Source organism: Hemiscyllium ocellatum, chromosome 3, assembly GCF_020745735.1.
Source record: "Hemiscyllium ocellatum isolate sHemOce1 chromosome 3, sHemOce1.pat.X.cur, whole genome shotgun sequence".
In the NCBI taxonomy this organism is placed as follows: domain Eukaryota; kingdom Metazoa; phylum Chordata; class Chondrichthyes; order Orectolobiformes; family Hemiscylliidae; genus Hemiscyllium; species Hemiscyllium ocellatum.
The window spans coordinates 144523791-144542274 of NC_083403.1; the positions used below are offsets into that span (position 1 = coordinate 144523791).

Consider the following 18484-nt stretch of genomic DNA (forward strand, 5'->3'; position numbering starts at 1 on the left):
TATCTCTTCCGACTCAATACACAATCTCCCACTACTGTCCTTGATCGGACCTACCCTCGTTCTCGTCATTCTCATGTTTCTCACATACGCACAAAATGCCTTGGGGTTATCCTTGATCCTATCCGCCAAGGATTTTTCATGCCCTCTCTTAGCTCTCCTAATCTCTTTCTTCAGGTCCCTTCTGGCTATCCTGTATCCCTCCACTGCTCTGTCTGAACCCTGTTTCCTCAACCTTATGTAAGCCTCCTTCTTCCTCTTTACTAGACATTCAACCTCCCTCGTCAACCAAGGCTCCCTCACACGACCATTTCTTTCCTGCCTGATAGGTACATACATATCAAGGACACGTCGTATCTGCTCCTTGAAAAAGTTCCACATTTCCACCACATCCTTCCCTGACAGCCTATGCTCCCAACTTATGCTCCTCAAATCCTGTCTTACAGCATCGTAATTTCCCTTCCCCCAATTGTAAAATCTACCCTGTTGTGCGCACCTATCTCTCTCCATAACCAAGGTGAAAGTCACAGAATTGTGGTCACCATCACCAAAATGTTCACCCACTAACAAGCCCATCACTTGTCCCGGTTCATTACCGAGTACCAAATCCAATATGGCCTCCCATCTGGTTGGACAATCTACATACTGAGTTAGAAAAGCTTCCTGGACACACTGCACAAACACTGCCCCATCCAATCTACTTGATCTAAAGAGCTTCCAATCAATATTTGGAAAGTTGAAGTCGCCCATGACTACGACCCTGTGGCTTCTGCACCTTTCCAAAATCTGTTTCCCAATCTGTTCCTCCACATCTCTGCTGCTATTGGGGGGCCTATAGTAAACACCCAACAAGGTGACTGCACCTTTCCTATTTCTGACTTCAGCCCATACTACCTCCAAAGGCAGGTCCCCCTCAAACTTCCTTTCTGCAGCCGTTATACCATTTCTAATTAGCAATGCCACCCCCTCCTTTTTTACCACCCTCCCTAATCTTACTGAAACATCTGTAACCAGGAACCTCCAACAACCATTCCTGTCCCTCATCTATCCACGTTTCCGTGATGGCCACAACATCATAGTCCATCATACAAATCCAGATCCCCAGAACATTTCAGGGTCTCTGGATTAATACCACTAGGGCATCACCTCCCACTTAGCCTGCACATCCCTAGTCACTATGGGTAATTTCCCAAGGCCATCCACCTTAACCTGCACATCTTTAGAATATAGAAGGAAACAGGAGCACCCAGAGGAAACCCACACAGATATGCAGAGAATGTGCAAACTCCAGACAGACAGTCGCCCGAGGGTGGAATCGAACCCGAGTCTCTGGCGCTGTGAGGCAGCAATGCACATTCGATTCAGTGAACCTCCATGAAGGATACCACCCATGAATCCATCAGTGAAAACAGGAAGGACGAAGCCTGAAGTATTTGTCATTGACAAAACCGTGAATAATTACAATCATTGCAGTTATTTGTTTCAATAATTTACAACAAGGAACTAAATTTAAAGCTTACAAAATAACTGAGTGAATGTTGTGCTTCTTTATTTGAAAAAAGTGTTAAATCCTGGAAACTGTTTACAGAAGGAAAGTCAAATGTTATTTCCTCCTGTTTAAAAGCAAGACAATTTGGCTCTGATCATGTGTTATCTTATCAGAGTTCTTAATGCAAGTAGAAACTTGATTCATTGAATAGACAATCTCTCAGAAGAAGGGTTCTGTGTTCCACTTTTCAATTAAAAGACATGGAGGAATTACTTACACTGTAAGTACCCCACCCAGTATTGACCATTGTTCCCTCTTTAGTTAGAAAGCTGTTCATTGAGGTAGTCAGTTTGGCTGAATTTTAAACACTTTTAATCAAATATCTTCAGTTTTTTTATATGTAAATATCCACTTTGAGGTGCACAAAAGTGATTTATTTGTTATCTCAGATATATGTGATAGATAACAGTATTCTTTGATCTCTGAGAAAGAACACAGACTGTATTGAAGATGGTGAAAGGTGAAATGGTGAGTGCAGTCCTAGTTTCGGACAGTAGCCCCTTCAACAACAGGAACATGCAGCTCCTTCACCAAGAGCATTAAAGATATGAGGAGTAACTGGGTTATGAGATTAAATTAGATACTTGTGTCGGGAAAAACACTCTCTTAACTTCCTGGGGCAATATTTCAATATTGCAACATTGATAATTCTATCAGTAACACAAAAGATGATTTGAACGATAGGTCATTTCTGTTCTGATGAAATACTAATAAGGGGTGGAATCTTTTGGAGATCTGAACAACTTATGCCATGGTGAGACTAGTGTCAGAATCACATGAGAAGTCCACCCAGGCCTATCTCAACGCCAAGAGCAACACGCGACATCTTTCATGTACTTGCCAAGCCACAGCCTTACCAAATGCACCAAACAAACAAAATGTCAAGAAATGGTGACACGGACATCAGAGCGGATTCTTCAACTCACTACTAACTGTAGAGAGCCTCACAATGACCAGCAGCACACACATTGTTGGATTGCAGGAGTTAGAATGTTATGTTGAGGTTGCACAGGACACTGGTGAGGCATTGGAATGCTGTGACAAAAACAGAAATTGATGTAAAGTTCAGCAGCTGAAAAATGTGTTGCTGGAAAAGCGCAGCAGGTCAGGCAGCATCCAAGGGGCAGGAGAATCGATGTTTCCGGCATGAGCCCTTCTTCAGGAATGAGGAGGGTGTGCCAAACAGGTAAGATAAAAGGTAGGGAGGAGGGACTTGGGGGAGGGGTGTTGGGAATGTGTTAGGTAGAAGGAGGCTAAGGCAAGGGTGATAGGCTGGAGAGGGGGTGGGAGTGGAGTGGTCGGGAAGAAGACTGCAGATCAAGAAGGCGGTGCTGAGTCCGAGGGTTGGGACTGAGAAAAGATGGGGGGAGGGGAAATGAAGAAGGTGGAGAAATCTGCATTCATCCCTTGTGGTTGGAGGGTTCCTAGGCGGAAGATGAGGCGCTCTTCCTCCAGGTGTCGTGTTGCTATGGCCTGGCGATGGAGGAGTCCAAGGACCTGCATGTCCTTGGCGGAGTGGGAGGGGGAGTTAAAGTGTTCAGCCACGGGGTGGTTGGGTTGGTTGGTCCGGGTGTCCCAGAGGTGTTCCCTGAAGCGTTCCGCAAGTAGGCGGCCTGTCTCCCCAATATAGAGGAGGTCACATCGGGTGCAGCGGATGCAATAGATGATGTGTGTGGAGGTGCAGGTGAATTTGTGGTGGATATGGAAGGATCCCTTGGGGCCTTGGAGGGAAGTGAGGGGGGAGGTGTGGGCGCAAGTTTTGCATTTCTTGCGGTTGCAGGGGAAGGTGCCGGGAGTGGAAGTTGGGTTGGTGGGGGGCGTGGACCTGACGAGGGAGTCGCGGAGGGAGTGGTCTTTCTGGAACGCTGATAGGGGTGGGGAGGGAAATATATCCTTGGTGGTGGGGCCCGTTTGGAGGTGGCTGAAATGATGAAGGATGATACGATGTATCTGAAAGTTGGTGGGGTGGTAGGTGAGGACCAGTGGGGTTCTGTCTTGGTGGCGATTGGAGGGGGGGTTTCAAGGGCAGGGGAGGGGAAGTGGAGGAGATGCGGTGGAGAGCATCGTCAACCAGGACTGAGGGGAAAATGTGGTCTTTGAAGAAGGAGACCATCTGGGTTGTTTGGTATCGGAAGTGGTCCTCCTGGGCGCAGAATCCTTCGCCTCCGCCACATCTGCTTCCAGGAGGACCAATGTGGCCTCCTATACATTGGGGAGACAGGCCGCCTACTTGCGGAACATTTCAGAGAACACCTCTGGGACACCCGCACCAACCAACCCAACCACCCCGTGGCTGAACACTTTAACTCCCCCTCCCACTCCGCCAAGGACATGCAGGCCTTTGGCCTCCTCCATCTCCAGACCATGGCAACACGACGCCTGGAGGAAGAGGCACCTCATCTTCCACTTAGGAACCCTCCAACCACAAGGGATGAATTCAGATTTCTCCACCTTCCTCATTTCCCCTCCCCCCACCTTGTCTCAGTCCCAATCCTCGAACTCAGCACCGCCCTCCTAACCTGCAATCTTCTTTCTGACATCTCCACCCCCACCCCACTCCGGCCTATCACCCTCACCTTGACCTCCTTCCACCTATCGCATTCCCAACGTCCCTCCCCCAAGTCCCTCCTCCCTACCTTTTATCTTAGCCTGCTTGGCACACCCTCCTCATTCCTGAAGAAGGGCTTATGCCCGAAACGTCTATTCTCCTGCTCCTTGGATGCTGCCTGACCTGCTGCACTTTTCAAGCAACACATTTTCAGCTCTGATCTCCAGCATTTGCAGTCCTCACTTTCTCCTAGTAAAGTTCAGCAGGTCTGGCAGCAACTATGGAGAGAAATCAGAGTTAATGTTTCAGGTCCAGTGACCCTTCTGCAGGACTGATTCTCATTTTAAAATCATAAATAAGGTGAACAGCAAAGGTCTTTTCCCTCAGACACTGGACCCGAAACGTTATCTTATTTGTCTCCACAGTTGCTGGCAGACCAGCTGAGCTTTTCCAGCAACTTCTGTTCTTGTTTCTGAATTACATCTGCATTTTTTTCAGTATTTATTTTGGAGTACTGTGTGCAGTTCTGGTCTCCCTGCTATAGGAAGGATATTATTAGACTGGAGAGGGTTCAGAAAAGATTAACCAGAATATGGCTACGAATGGCAGGTTTGAGCTATGGGGAGAGGCTGGATAGGCTGAGAGCTTTCTTCATGGAGCATGGGAGGTTGAAGAGTGACCTTATTAAGATTTATAAAATTATGAGGGGCATAGGTAAGGTCAAAGCTCTTTCCCTTCAGGTGGGCAAGTTCTAAAGCAGAGAGCACATTTTTAAGGTGAGGGGGAAAGATTGAAAAGGGAACCGAGGGACAATGTTTTCACACAGAGGGTGGTTCGTACATGGAATGAACTGCCAGAGAAAGAGGTAGACGCAGGTACAATTACAACATTTAAAAGATATATGGACAGGTACATGGATAGGAAAGGTTTAGAGGGATATGGGTAAAGTACAGGCAAATGGGTCTAGTTTAATTAGGGAAAGCTGGTCGGCATGGACAAATTGGATTGAAGAGTCTGTTTCTGTGCTGTATGACTGTATCCATCTATAACTCAATGGCACACGGACACCAGCCACACGCACTCCTTGAACATAGACTTTGACATCTGACATTTTCTAACCTCCCAGAGCTATCATGGCACCTGTTCAATCCACTTCCAGGCTGCTTCGGGAGCACAGAGCCACACTGCTGGGTGCATCAGTGACTAATATTGAAGGTACTGCTACAAGGACAGGGGCGGGGACCTGATTATACCAGCCTGCATCTCAGGGCTGCTTGCATATTATCTCACTCTCTCTAATGCCGACCTGAATACTACCGCATCCGGGCCTTGCCTTACCATGTTGTGTCAAGCCCGTTAGTACATTGATGCTTCAATAGCTCTCAGTACCTGCACATTGACATTCTCCTTCGCACAGACACACCAACAGGCTGCTTGTCATTCTTTCTAAAGTGGGCTGTGGGGAAAGTGCTGACATCTTGCTGTCCAGCACATCAAGAGAAGCAGAAAGCAGGCAATTTGTTATAAATGGGTTTTTTTTTTCTGGTTGGCAGGTTGTAACCAAAGGGATGCCACAGCAACTGGACCTCAGGCTAAAAGTATTTACAATCGATATGAATGACTTAGATGCAGGAACGGACACTACAATCGCCACATTTGCAGATAACACTAAAACAGATGGGAAAGAAAGATGGGAGTGAAGAAATAAGAAATTTACAAATGGCTATGGATTGGTCCAGTGAATAGACAAAAATGTGGCAGATGGAGGTTATAAAATGAAAACTGTGAGGTTATCTGTTTTGATCAGAAGAATAAAAAGGCATTCTTTTTAAGTAGATTGTTATGGACCAGGCCCTCCCCCTCAAACCATTTCCCGAAGGTAGCCCAGAGTCTAACTTTTCGAGTTGTTTTAAGCCAGGTGTAAGGTGGATACTCCAAGAGTAATGCACTCAGTTTTAAACAAAACATGATTTGTTGTTGTGGTTCTGTTCGCCGAGCTGGGAGTTTTTCTTGCAAACGTTTAGTCCCCTTTCTAGGTGACATCTTCAGTGCTTGGGAGCCTTCTGTGAAGCACTTCTGTGCTGATTCCTCCGGCATTTATAGTGGTTTGAATCTGCCGCTTCCGGTTGTCAGTTGCTGGCCGCTGCAGTGGCCGGTATATAGGGTCTAGGTCGATGTGTCTGTTGATCGAATTCGTGGATGAGTGCCATGCTTCTAGGAATTCCCTGAGGGTGATAGGCCGGAGTGGGGAGGGGGTGGAGAGGTCAGGAAGAAGATTGCAGGTTAGGAAGGCGGTGCTGAGTTCGAGGGATTTGACTGAGACAAGGTGGGGGGAGGGGAAATGAGGAAACTGGAGAAATCTGAGTTCATTAGAGATCGAGGGCGGGTAAGAGGCCAGCACGGAGCGTCCAGGTGGATGGGCTGTATTGGAGGCAGGAGAAGGGGTCATCAGAGGGTGGGTTTTTTCCCCTCATTTCCCCGGTAGGAGGAGGTGTCCGTGAGTTGGCACTTGGCTTCAGCGGTATAGAGGTCGGTGCGCCAAACTACCACCACACCTCTTTTGTCTGCTGGTTTGATGGTGAAGTTGGGGTTGAAGGAGAGGGAGTGGCAGGCTGCGCTTTGTGAGGGTGAGAGGTCGGAGTGGGTGAGAGGAGTCGATAGGACATAGAAGAATCATAGACATGCTAACAGTGTGGAAGCAGGTCATTTGACGCATTGAGTCTGCATTGACCCTCCGAAGACCCTCCCCACTCTGTCACTGTAACCCTGCATTTCCCATGGCTGATTCACCTAACCTGCACATTCCTGGGCACTAAGGGGCAATTTATCATGGCTAATCCATCAAATTTGTACATCATTGGACTATGGGAAGAAACCCACGCAGACCTGGAGAGAATGTGCAAACTCCACACAGACAGTTGCCCGAGGTGGGAATTGAACCTGGGTTCATGGTGCTGTGGGATGCCTGTGATTAGCAGCTGAGCTACCGTGCCACTTACTGGAGAATGGAGATGCTGAACAGATCAGGCATCACCTGTGCAGACAAAACAGGGCAGAATTTAACCCAGGCCATGGGAGTCTCTGGATTACCTCACAGCCTCCTTTCGGGAAAGATTTTAAAGAAAGATTATTAATTGCCAGCCAATCATGTGGCCAGTGACTGGCTTTATCCTGGAACATGGATGGATCTTCAAGGGTACCAGTCCCACAACTGCAACCAATCAGAAGCAACAGCTTCTGGCCATTACATGTAGTAAATGTGGGAATGAAGAAATAGCTGGGGCCCTGACAGAAATCTTTGTGGCATCTTAAACACAAGTGAGGTGCCAGAGGACTGGAAGGTTGTTCATGTTGTCCCCCTGTACAAGAGTGTAGTAGGGATATTCCGGGTAACTACAGACCAGTGAGCCTGACATCAGTGGTGGGAAAGTTGCTGAAGAAGGTAATGAGGGATAGGATCTATAGTGAAGAAGGCATTTGGAATGCTTTCCTTTATTGGTCAGAGTATTGAGTACAGGAGTTGGGAGGTCATGTTGCGGCTGTACAGGAAATTGGTTAGGCCACTGTTGGAATATTGCGTGCAATTCTGGTCTCCTTCCTATCGGAAAGATGTTGTGGAACTTGAAAGGGTTTAGAAAAGATTTACAAGGTTGTTGCCAGGATTGGAGGATGTGAGCTACAGGGAGAGGCTGAACAGGCTGGGACTGTTTTTCCTGGAGCGTCGGAGGCCGAGGGGTGATCTTATAGAGGTTTACAAAATGATGAGGGGCAGGGATGGAATAAATAGACAAAGTCTTTTCTCTGGGGTCGGGGAGTCCAGTACTAGAGGGCATAGGTTTAGGGTGAGAGGGGAAAGATGTAAAAGAGATCTAAGGGGCAACTTTTTCATGCAGAGGGTGGTACATGTATGGAATGAGCTGCCAGAGGATGTGGTGGAGGGTGATACAATTGCAACATTTAAGAGATATTTGGTTGGGTATATGAATAGGAAGAGTTTGGAGGGATATGGGCCAGGTGCTAGCAGGTGGGACTAGATTGGGTTGGGATATCTGGTAGGCATGGACAGGATGGACCGAAGGGTCTGTTTCCGTGCTGTACATCTCAATGACTCTATGACTTTAATGGGCTTATCAGTGATAGGCAACATGGATTTGTGCGGGGGAGATCTGGCCTTGCCAACTTAATAGAGTTTTTTGAGGAAGTGACCAAGTTGATAGATGAAGGGAGGGCTGTTGATGTCATATACATGGGCTTTAGTAAGGCGTTTAATAAGGTTCCCCATGGTAAACTAATGGAGAAGCTGAAGTCACATGGTGTGCAGGGTGTTCTAGCTCAGTGGATAAAGAACTGGTTAACAGGAGACAGAGAGTAGTAGTTGAAGGGAGTTTCACAGGGGTCAGTGTTGGGGTCACTGTTGTTTGTGATATACGTAAATGATCTGGAAGAGGGCACTGTTGGTATGATCAGCAAGTTTGCAGATGACACGAAGATTGGTGGAGTAGCAGAAAGCATAAGGGACTGTCAGAGAATACAGGAGGATACAGATAGACTGGAGAGTTGAGCAGAAAAGTGGCAGATGGAGTTCAATCCAGACAAATGTGAGGTGATGCATTTAGGCAAGACTAATTCTAGAGCGAATTATACAATGAACGGAAGAGCCTTGGGAAAAGTTGTTGAGCAGAGAGATCTGGGAGTGCAGGTCCATTGTACCCTGAAGATTGCTGCACAGGTGGATAGAGTGGTCAAGAAGGCATGTAGTAGAGAAGGTTTATGAGGATGTTGCCTGGTACGGAAGGTGCTAGCTATGAAGAGAGGTTGAGTAGGTTAGGTTTATTTTCATTAGAAAAAAAGAGATTGGGGGGGGGGGTCTAATTGAAGTTTACAAACTCATGAAGGGTATAAACAGGGTTGAAAGAGATAAGCTTTTTTCCCAGGGTGAAGGATTCAATAACAAGAGGTCATGCTTTCGAGGTGAGAGGTGGAAAGTTTGAGGGGGATATACACAGCAAGTAATTCACACAGAGGGTGGTAGGTGCCTGGAGCGCGTTGCCAGCAGAGGTGATAGAAGCAGGCACGGTAGATTCATTTAGACAGGTGCATGAGTAGGTGGGGAGCAGAGGGATACAGATGCTTAGGAATTGGGCGACAGGTTTAGACAGTACATTTGGATCGGCTCAGGCTTGGAGGGCCGAAGGGCCTGTTCCTGGGCTGTAAATTTTCTTTGCTCTTTGAGGGTTGGATCCAAGCAATAGATTCATCAGATCCCAGGATCTGTGATGAATTTCAGGCCATTGGTGAGGGAGAAAGAGAGCTAGGCGGAGGATACAGGGTGGAGGGGTCACTGGGATTGGAGTTTGGCAGTGGAGTGTGTTTGTAGTCAGGGACAGGGATGTGGATCTCAGTAACTCCATCCTCAGTCCTGATGCTGAATCCTTTAATCAGGGCCTGAGTAATAATGAAACCACCTCCCCCACCCTTACCCTTACAGCACAGTGCTTGGCTTCTCTGGTTTCCCATATGGTTACTGCCCCTTCCTGACCTTGGGTCAATGCCAATGGCAGTGGGATGAGCCCTTGAAATGGACAGTAATGGACTGAATAACCTCAACCAGAATTTCCATTCAGAACCTCCCATCCCTTCACACGCCCCCTTGGGAGTGTGCATTTAAATTCCACTCAATTGGCAAGCAACACTTTGACTTGGCAACAATAGAATTACTATACATGTTAATGTCAGATTATTCTTACAATAACTGGAACATGAGTTTGGGACAGATATGAGTAATAGGAAAGAAATGCTAGGCACATTTATGATGCTTTTGAGGGATTAGAAAGTAGAAGGGGATCAAACAACACCAGGAAATCTGAAAGCAATTCCAAGAGAAAATGATATTCTTTTTAAAAAAGCTATGGAATATTTACAATACTCAAAAGAGAACATATCCACGTTTTTAGTCTGAATTCAGTGTCATTGAATGCAAGTAGTGATTAGAAAGTTTCCAGACAGATTTAACCATGTTATATTTTCTTGCTATAAGATGTTAAATGCCAGTCACGATGGACCTAGCATTTCTACAGGATTACGATAGACTGAGGAAAGACATATTGAGGACCACCCAGATGTTAAAAATGACATGACAAGTTTCAATTTTCTACAGCCAAGAGTGTCTAACTTCTCTGATGTCAGCTTACAGTATTTTGTCTCTTAGTGTACACTAATGAAACAAGGAAGAGAATTTTAATTTCTGTTTTAAGTCTATAAACAATAAAAGGTATTTCAACTTTTACAGTATCCATAGCTTCCAAGAGTGAACCACGTCCAAAATCTGTGTTTAACCTTACCATAACACAACTGAAGAAATAATTCCTCATAAAAATAAATAACAATAATCTCAATTTGTTCGATTAAGGCAGAAAAGTTGCTTAGTGCCAAAAAGAGGTTTAACCAAAACACCAAAAATACAGTAATAGTCTAAGAACTTCTGACAAATGGTTTTAAGAATGTATATGTTATACCACGCTGCCCTCTGCTGTTACAATGAAGACAGAAATGGGAAAGAAAGAACCTGAATTATTTTCACTCTATTCTTCAAAAACATAATAGTTCCCGTATATTTATAAGAATTAAAATATCACCTGTGGAAAGGCACTTATTGCTGTTGTTAGGAATTCAGTAAAAATATCATGGTGTAACTTTTTTTTCCTACAGTACCTAATTACATGACAACAAGCAACAAAGTTTGATGGTAACTGGTGGAAGTATTTTAAATTGTAAAATAATCTTACAGTTATATCCTGGTGGTAAACTGATCACAAAGTGGAATATCATCACAACACTGAAACATGTTGACTCAGAAGTGAGTTCCTCCACCCCTAACAGCAGAGCCAGACAACACAGACAGTACGTTAGGAGACTGGTGGAGTTGTAGTTGTTTATCTTGGACAGATAGACAGTTTGGATGGATAGTCCACAATGCATTTTGATGACCATCTTGCTGATCCACATTTGCTATATTTGAAAGACTCAACAGCTTGATTTAAATTACGAGTCCAGGTTGCACAGATTAGGTCCATATTCCCTTGAGCATAGAAGATTTGAAGATGATCTAATTTAAAGTTGATTAAAGTTGACATGGTGAATAGAAACTTGACTAGTGGTGGAGTCCAGAACCAGCGGATGTAACATCAAAGCTTATGGTGCAGTGGTAATGTCACTAGCTCTGGGCCAGAAGGTCAAGATCCAAGACCCACTGCGCCGGAGGTGTGTCATAGCATGTGCAAACAGGTTAATGATGTCCTTCCGGTGACAGCAGGAAACACATCTTCACACTGGGGAGGGCTGAAAGTTCTCAGAGATGTCTGCAACCCTCACCTCCATAACGCTGCTGAGGCCAGGTCACTGAAAACTTTCATTTGGCAAAAGTATTAAGTATCAAGGGCATGAAGTTTGGATGCAGATAGCCTTGACCTAATTAGACAGCAGTGGAACAGGTTCAAGGGGCTGAATGGCCTACCATGTTTACTGGGTGCTCAGGCTCTTCCAATGTCTGATAGTTTCACAAGTTCCTTACCGCACCTAACACCTCATGGGAATCTGCTGTGCACCTACCATCTCTAAAAGACTGAGTTGCCCAAATGATAGAATAGTTACATCATAAAAGAAGACACATTGCCCAAAAATGTCCGCTTTTCACTGCAAGTTTTGTGAAAAGAAAAAAAATGAACTGGAATGATAAATAAATTGGTCCTTTTCTGCAGGATCTAATGAACTATTTATGATCTAAATCCTTATCAAAACCCTTGCCCCCTTGCCTCCCACCCTTACCCGTTTGGTACATTGATGATGAAACGTAGCTTTGGTATGGAACACAGAGAGCATGCTCCCTGATGGACATGACTGGACCGATCTCGAGATTACGCATCTGCATGCATATCAATACACTGACCACTTACAAAATCACCAAGTTATCAACTTTGGCAGAAGAGACCGAGAATAGTCACAATAAGTCAGCCTAGGGCTTACAAAGGTTATAACTAAATAGCTCAAACACAACTCCACAGGAAACTTCAAACGGTTACACCTCTGGGAAGGTGCAATCCTGTATTCAAGTACAGGGTTCACAAATAGGAGAGATTTAAGAGTGAGCTGGACGATACGGAGAGTCTATCATGTACATCAACACAGAGACTAGAGCATTTCAATGATGTACTTACTAAAGCGTAATGGCATAGTGGCTACGTTTAGGCTCAAAACACCTCCACCCTTCTCAGAGGAGATGCACCGATAAAATTTAATGTTTGTGGCACTGAATCCCAAATTCACAAAAACTAAATTCTTCTTCAAGATGGATGCCAGACAGGGATACCTATCTGTTCCCTTGACAACAGGATCTTAATAATCACTGCTTTCAGAACGCCATTTGGAAGATCTTGCTTCCAGAGAGTGCCTGCAGATCCACCTGCCAACAGCAGCTGGGCAGGAAAAAAGAAAATAGATGTGGATGTCCTGTCAGTGGGCAACATCAATAAAGAGCTCACCCTAGAAATCTATACTCGCTGGCAGGTGCAGTCCATCATGAAGCAAGAGGGGCCCGGTGCCAGCCTTTTTGAGCCCTTGTTATAAATTTTAGAATCTGCCCTGACCAAGGGAAAGGTGAAGATGTAAGATACACTCTGTCTCCAAAATAAAGAAATCCTGCAGAGACGTTTTGGATACTTTAACTTCCTAACAGCATCCATGACATACATTTCTGACCAAATACTGTAGTGTTTACCATCAATATGCATTCAAATCACTCACACAAACATTGTTAGGAGATTCATCTCAGAAAGGTCTAGAAGCACGCATCAGGCAAGATGACACTAATTGAATTTGGATCCAAAAATCTATCACAAATGTAATCAAATTATTCCAACACACAGCCTGAAATACCTGCTCCAGTGTTTGCTTTCACAAGATTTCCTACCCGTGTATTTGGTAAACAGTTCACTGTGGAAACCATTCATAGACCACTGGAAATAATTTTGCACAATCCATTGAGAAGTGCACCACCAAGATTGTAATAACCTCTAGACTGTAATAATCTCTAGACTAATAATCTCTAGACTGTAATAACCTCTAGACAGTAATAATCTCTAGATTGTAATAACCTCTAGACTGTAATAACCTCTAGACTGTAATAATCTCTAGATTGTAATAACTTCTGACAAAATTACAAAATATGACTTTGAAGTCTGCAACAAATCTGTGTCAAAATAGCTCCACCTTGTACACAGGCTGACTAATCAACAGGGAGCATGTTTTTAAGGCAAGTTAGGACAACACTGCTGAGCCATCACCAGTCCAAGTTCACAGAGATTCTATTAGTTTACGTTTATTTTTATCTCTTAGTCAATTTTCTATTTTATTTTCCTTTAAGAACTTTTCTTTTTCCCAAATACATTTGAAATTTTTTTGTAACCAGAATATTTTTCATGCTTTCTGCCGCTCCTATCAATAGTGAAAGTTTACTTCTTGCAAAACCATTAAATTTGATTATAAATATTCAACTAATAGTACGTGGAGTCAAGATCAGAGTGGTGCTGGAAAAGCACAGCAGGTCAGGCAGCATCCGAGGAGCAGGAAAATCGACATTTCAGGTAAAAGCCCTTCATCAGGAAGGGCTGACCTGCTGTGCTTTTCCAGCGCCACTCTAATCTTGACTCTGATCTCTAGCATCTGCAGTCCTCACTTTCACCTAATAATATGTGGACTCTACACAATACATAACAAAATATGTTTTCTGTATCAAAATCAATTAATGTGAAAGAAAAACGGCCAACGATGTATTTCATCAAAAAATTCTCATTTATCAAACCATTTCCTTTTAACCTTCCGTACAAAAGAAAGAAAATCCCATTGTGTATCGCTTGGGAGTCTCTTCCAACTGCACTATCAAACAGTGTCAGGATTCTTCACCCTATTCGGCTGAACTAAATTCAAATTATTAAGTTATAATCTAAAGAAAAAAACATTCATAATTGAAATTGTAAATCTGTTTATAAAATGTAGGCTTACAATTTCATTACACTGCACATACAAAATAAATCATCATTCCGCTGCTATGTTCTTCTGTAAATATTTAACTGTAATTTATATTATCTAGAACCATGAAAGGTAGGGCCCTACTAAAATAGCAGCCAAACCTGAGACTCATTTCTCACATAGGATCCAATTATTCTGTAGTGGTGCACAACACAGTCATGGGAAACAGAACATTATATTTTGTGGATCTTCAGTGACAGACAAGCAGCAGAAACTTGGGTGGTGGAGCAGAGAGAGAAAGAGAGAGAGAGAAATAAAGTGGCAAAGAGAAAAAGAGAAAGAAAGAGATGGAAAGAGAGAGAAAAGAAGGAAGAGGTGTAACACAGAAGCTGGTGTCTAACACTGAATACAGGACAGAAGATGGGTTAACCCACATTTTAGCTGAAAATATGTTGCTGGAAAAGCGCAGCAGGTCAGGCAGCATCCAAGGAGCAGGAGAATCGACGTTTCAGGCATGAGCCCTTCTTCAGGAATGAGGAGAGTGTGCCAAGCAGGCTAAGATAAAAGGTAGGGAGGAGGGACTTGGGGGAGGGGCATTGGAAATGCAATAGGTGGAAGGAGGTTAAGGTGAGGGTGATAGGCCGGAGTGGGAGTGTGGGCGGAGAGGTCGGGAAGAAGATTGCAGGTTAGGAAGGCGGTGCTGAGTTCAAGGGTTAGGACTGAGACAAGGTGGGGGGAGGGGAAATGAGGAAACTGGAGAAATCTGAGTTCATCCCTTGTGGTTGGAGGGTTCCTAGGCGGAAGATGAGGCGCTCTTCCTCCAGCCGTCGTGTTGCTATGGTCTGGCGATGGAGGAGTCCAAGGACCTGCATGTCCTTGGCGGAATGGGAGGGGGATTGAAGTGTTGAGCGACGGGGCAGTTGGGTTGGTTGGTCCGGGTGTCCCAGAGGTGTTCTCTGAAACGTTCCGCAAGTAGGCGGCCTGTCTCCCCAATATAGAGGAGGCCACATCGGGTGCAGCGGATGCAATAGATGATGTGTGTGGAGATGCAGGTGAATTTGTGGTGGATATGGAAGGATCCCTTGGGGCCTTGGAGGGAAGTGAGGGGGGAGGTGTGGGCGCACGTTTTGCATTTCTTGCGGTTGCAGGGGAAGGTGCCGGGAGTGGAGGTTGGGTTGGTGGGGGGTATGGACCTGACGAGGGAGTCACGGAGGGAGTGGTCTCTCCAGAACACTGATAGGGGAAGGGAGGGAAATATATCCCTGGTGGTGGGGTCGGTGTGGAGGTGGCGGAAATGATACGATGTATATGGGGTTGGTGGGGTGGTAGGTGACCCCACTGGTCCAATAAATGCCTTCTTCAAAGACCACAATTTCCCCCCAGATATGATCAACGATGCTCTCCACCGCATCTCCTCCACTTCCAGCTTCTCCGCCCTTGAGCCCCGCCCCTCCAATCACCTGGACAGAACCCCACTGGTCCAATAACAACTCCTGGCACCTTCCCCTGCAACCGCAAGAAATGCAAAACTTGTGTCCACACCTCCCCCCTTACTTCCCTCCAAGGCCCCAAGGGCATATTCACCACAAATTCACCTGCACCTCCACACACATCATTTACTGCATCCGCTGCACCCGATGTGGCCTCCTCTATATTGGGGAGACAGGCTGCCTACTTGCAGAACATTTCAGAGAACACCTCTGGGATACCCGGCCCAACCAACCCAACCACCCCGTGGCTCAACACTTCAACTCCCCCTCTCACTCCACCAAGGACATGCAGGTCCTTGGACTCCTCCATTGCCAGACCATAGCAACATGATGGCTGGAGGAAGAGCGCCTCATCTTCCGCCTAGGAACCCTCCAACCACAAGGGATGAACTCAGATTTCTCCAGTTTCCTCATTTCCCCTCCCCCCACCTTGTCTCAGTCCCAACCCTCGGACTCAGCACCACCTTCCTAACCTGCAATCTTCTTCCTGACCTCTCCGCCCACACCCCACTCCGGCCTATCACCCTCACCTTGACCTCCTTCCACCTATCACATCTCTATCACCCCTCCCCCAAGTCCCTCCTCCCTACCTTTTATCTTAGCCTGCTTGGCACACTCTCCTCATTCCTGAAGAAGGGCTTATGCCTGAAACGTCGATTCGCCTGCTCCTTGGATGCTGCCTGACCTGCTGTGCTTTTCCGGCAACACATTTTCAGCTCTGATCTCCAGCATCTGCAGATCTCACTTTTTCCGAACCCACATCTTATCATTGTTTTCCTTGATAATTCCCTGAAAATCCCTCCTCAAGACCTGCTGAGCAGAACTTAAATTTTAAAAGTCTGAAAAGACTGGAAAATTTGTGTAAGTCATGGGATGGAATATTTTTTCAATTCGAGAGTATAGTTGCAATAAAATGCTTCTAAACACAAAAATATTCAAGATAGGAGCAGGAGTAGGCCATTCGACCCCTCCATCCTGTTCCACCATTCAGTAAGATCAGGGCTGAACACTGAGCTCAATATCACTGACATTTTCAACCTCTCCCTTCTAAAGCAGTCCCCACCTGCTTCAGGAAGACCATGATTGTCCCCGTATCTGAGAAAGCACATGTAATGTGCCGTAGTGACTCACACCCAGTGAGTCCATTATCATGTCCATAATCACGAAGTGCTTCGAGAGGCTGGTCATGACCCACATCAGCTCCAGTCTCCCAGCCTGCCTTGATCCCCTACAATTTGCCGACTGACGGAACAACTCCACAGTGGACTCCATGTTCTTGGCCTGCACTCATCCCTGGAACATCTGCGCAACATGGACACCTCCATCAGATTCCTGCTCATCAATTACAGCTCCGCCTTCAATACCATTCTCCCCTCCAGACTAATGTCAAAACTCCATGACCTAGGTCTCTGCTCTGTCCTCTGTAACTGGAACCACAGGTTCCTGACCCACACTCTGCAATCAGTGAAGGTAGACAACTGCACCTCCTCCACGATAAACCTCAACACCAGAGCTCCCCCAAGGATGCATCCTCAGCCCCCTACTGTACTCCCTGTACACTCACCACTGTGTTGCCAAAATCCAAATGAACACCATCTACAAGTTTGCTGATGGTACCATCATGGCAGGAGAGATATCTAACAACGATAAGTCAGAATACAAAAAGGAGATAGAGAGCTTGGTGACGTGGTAGACTGAGAACAACCTCTCTCTCAATGTCAGCAAAACTAAAGAACTGATCATTGACTTCAGGAAGAAAGAAGGAGAACACTCCCTGATCTACATCAATGCAACTGAGGTTGAGATGGTGGACAGCAACAAGTTCTTTGGAGTGACGATAACCAACAATCTGTCCTGGATTTCCCACATAGATACAATGGTCAAGAAGGCACAACATCACCTCTCCTTCCTCAGACTGCTCAGGAAATCTGGCATGTCTGTAAGGTCTCTCACCAACTTTTACAGATGCACCATTGACAGCGTACTGTCTAGGTGCATAACAATCTGGTACGGCAACTGCTCTGCCCAGGACCATAAGAAACTACAGAAGGTGGTGTGCACAGTCCAGACCATCACAGAAGCCAACCTCCCATCCATGGACTCCATTTACATAGCTCACTGCCACAAAAAGGCTGCCAACATCATCAAAGACCCCACCCACCCCGGCAATGAACTCCTACAACGTCCTCCATCAGGCAGAAGTCACAGAAACCTGAACATATGCACCAGCTTCATCCCGGCCATTATTAAACTGATGAATGAACTTGCTAACTTCAAAGGTTGATCTTGCTAATGTTGATCTTGCCTCGTATACATCCTGTTTTAACCTGTGTGCCTCTGTTAAATTTATTTTTCACCCTGAGATCTGTATGTCCTTGCTTCCTATGATCTGTCTGTACTGTTCGTAAACAAAGCTTTTCACTGTACTTAGGTACATGAGTACAATAATCAATCAAATCAAATCTCATAATCCCATCCTCAACAATATCTCATGATTCCTTTAGCCACAAGGGGTCATTCTTGAAAACACAATGTTTTGGCCTTAACAACTTTCTCTGGGAGTGAATTCCACAGTTTCCCCACTCTCTGGGTGAAAATATTTCTCTTCATCTCAGCCCTAAAAGGTTTTCCCCTCTTTCAATGTAAAGTCATTCAAATGATAATCCACCTTCCTGATTTTTCTCGCATATGATGCCTTCACATTTATCCACATTATATTGCATCTGCCATCCATTTGCGCACTCACTCAACCCATCCAAATCACACAGAAATATCTCTCTGTCCTCCTCACAATTCACCCTCTCAACCAGCTTTACATCAGCTGCAAATTTGTAGATATTACATTTAAGTTCCTCACCTAAATTACTAACATACATA

General features: G+C 45.3%; 1 protein-coding gene across 1 annotated transcript in view; it reads right to left on the reverse strand.

Moving 5' to 3' along the window:
- Positions 1 to 18484, reverse strand: part of LOC132835003 (putative Polycomb group protein ASXL2) — a 310992-nt gene that overhangs the window by 173197 nt on the left and 119311 nt on the right. The window lies entirely within an intron of this gene.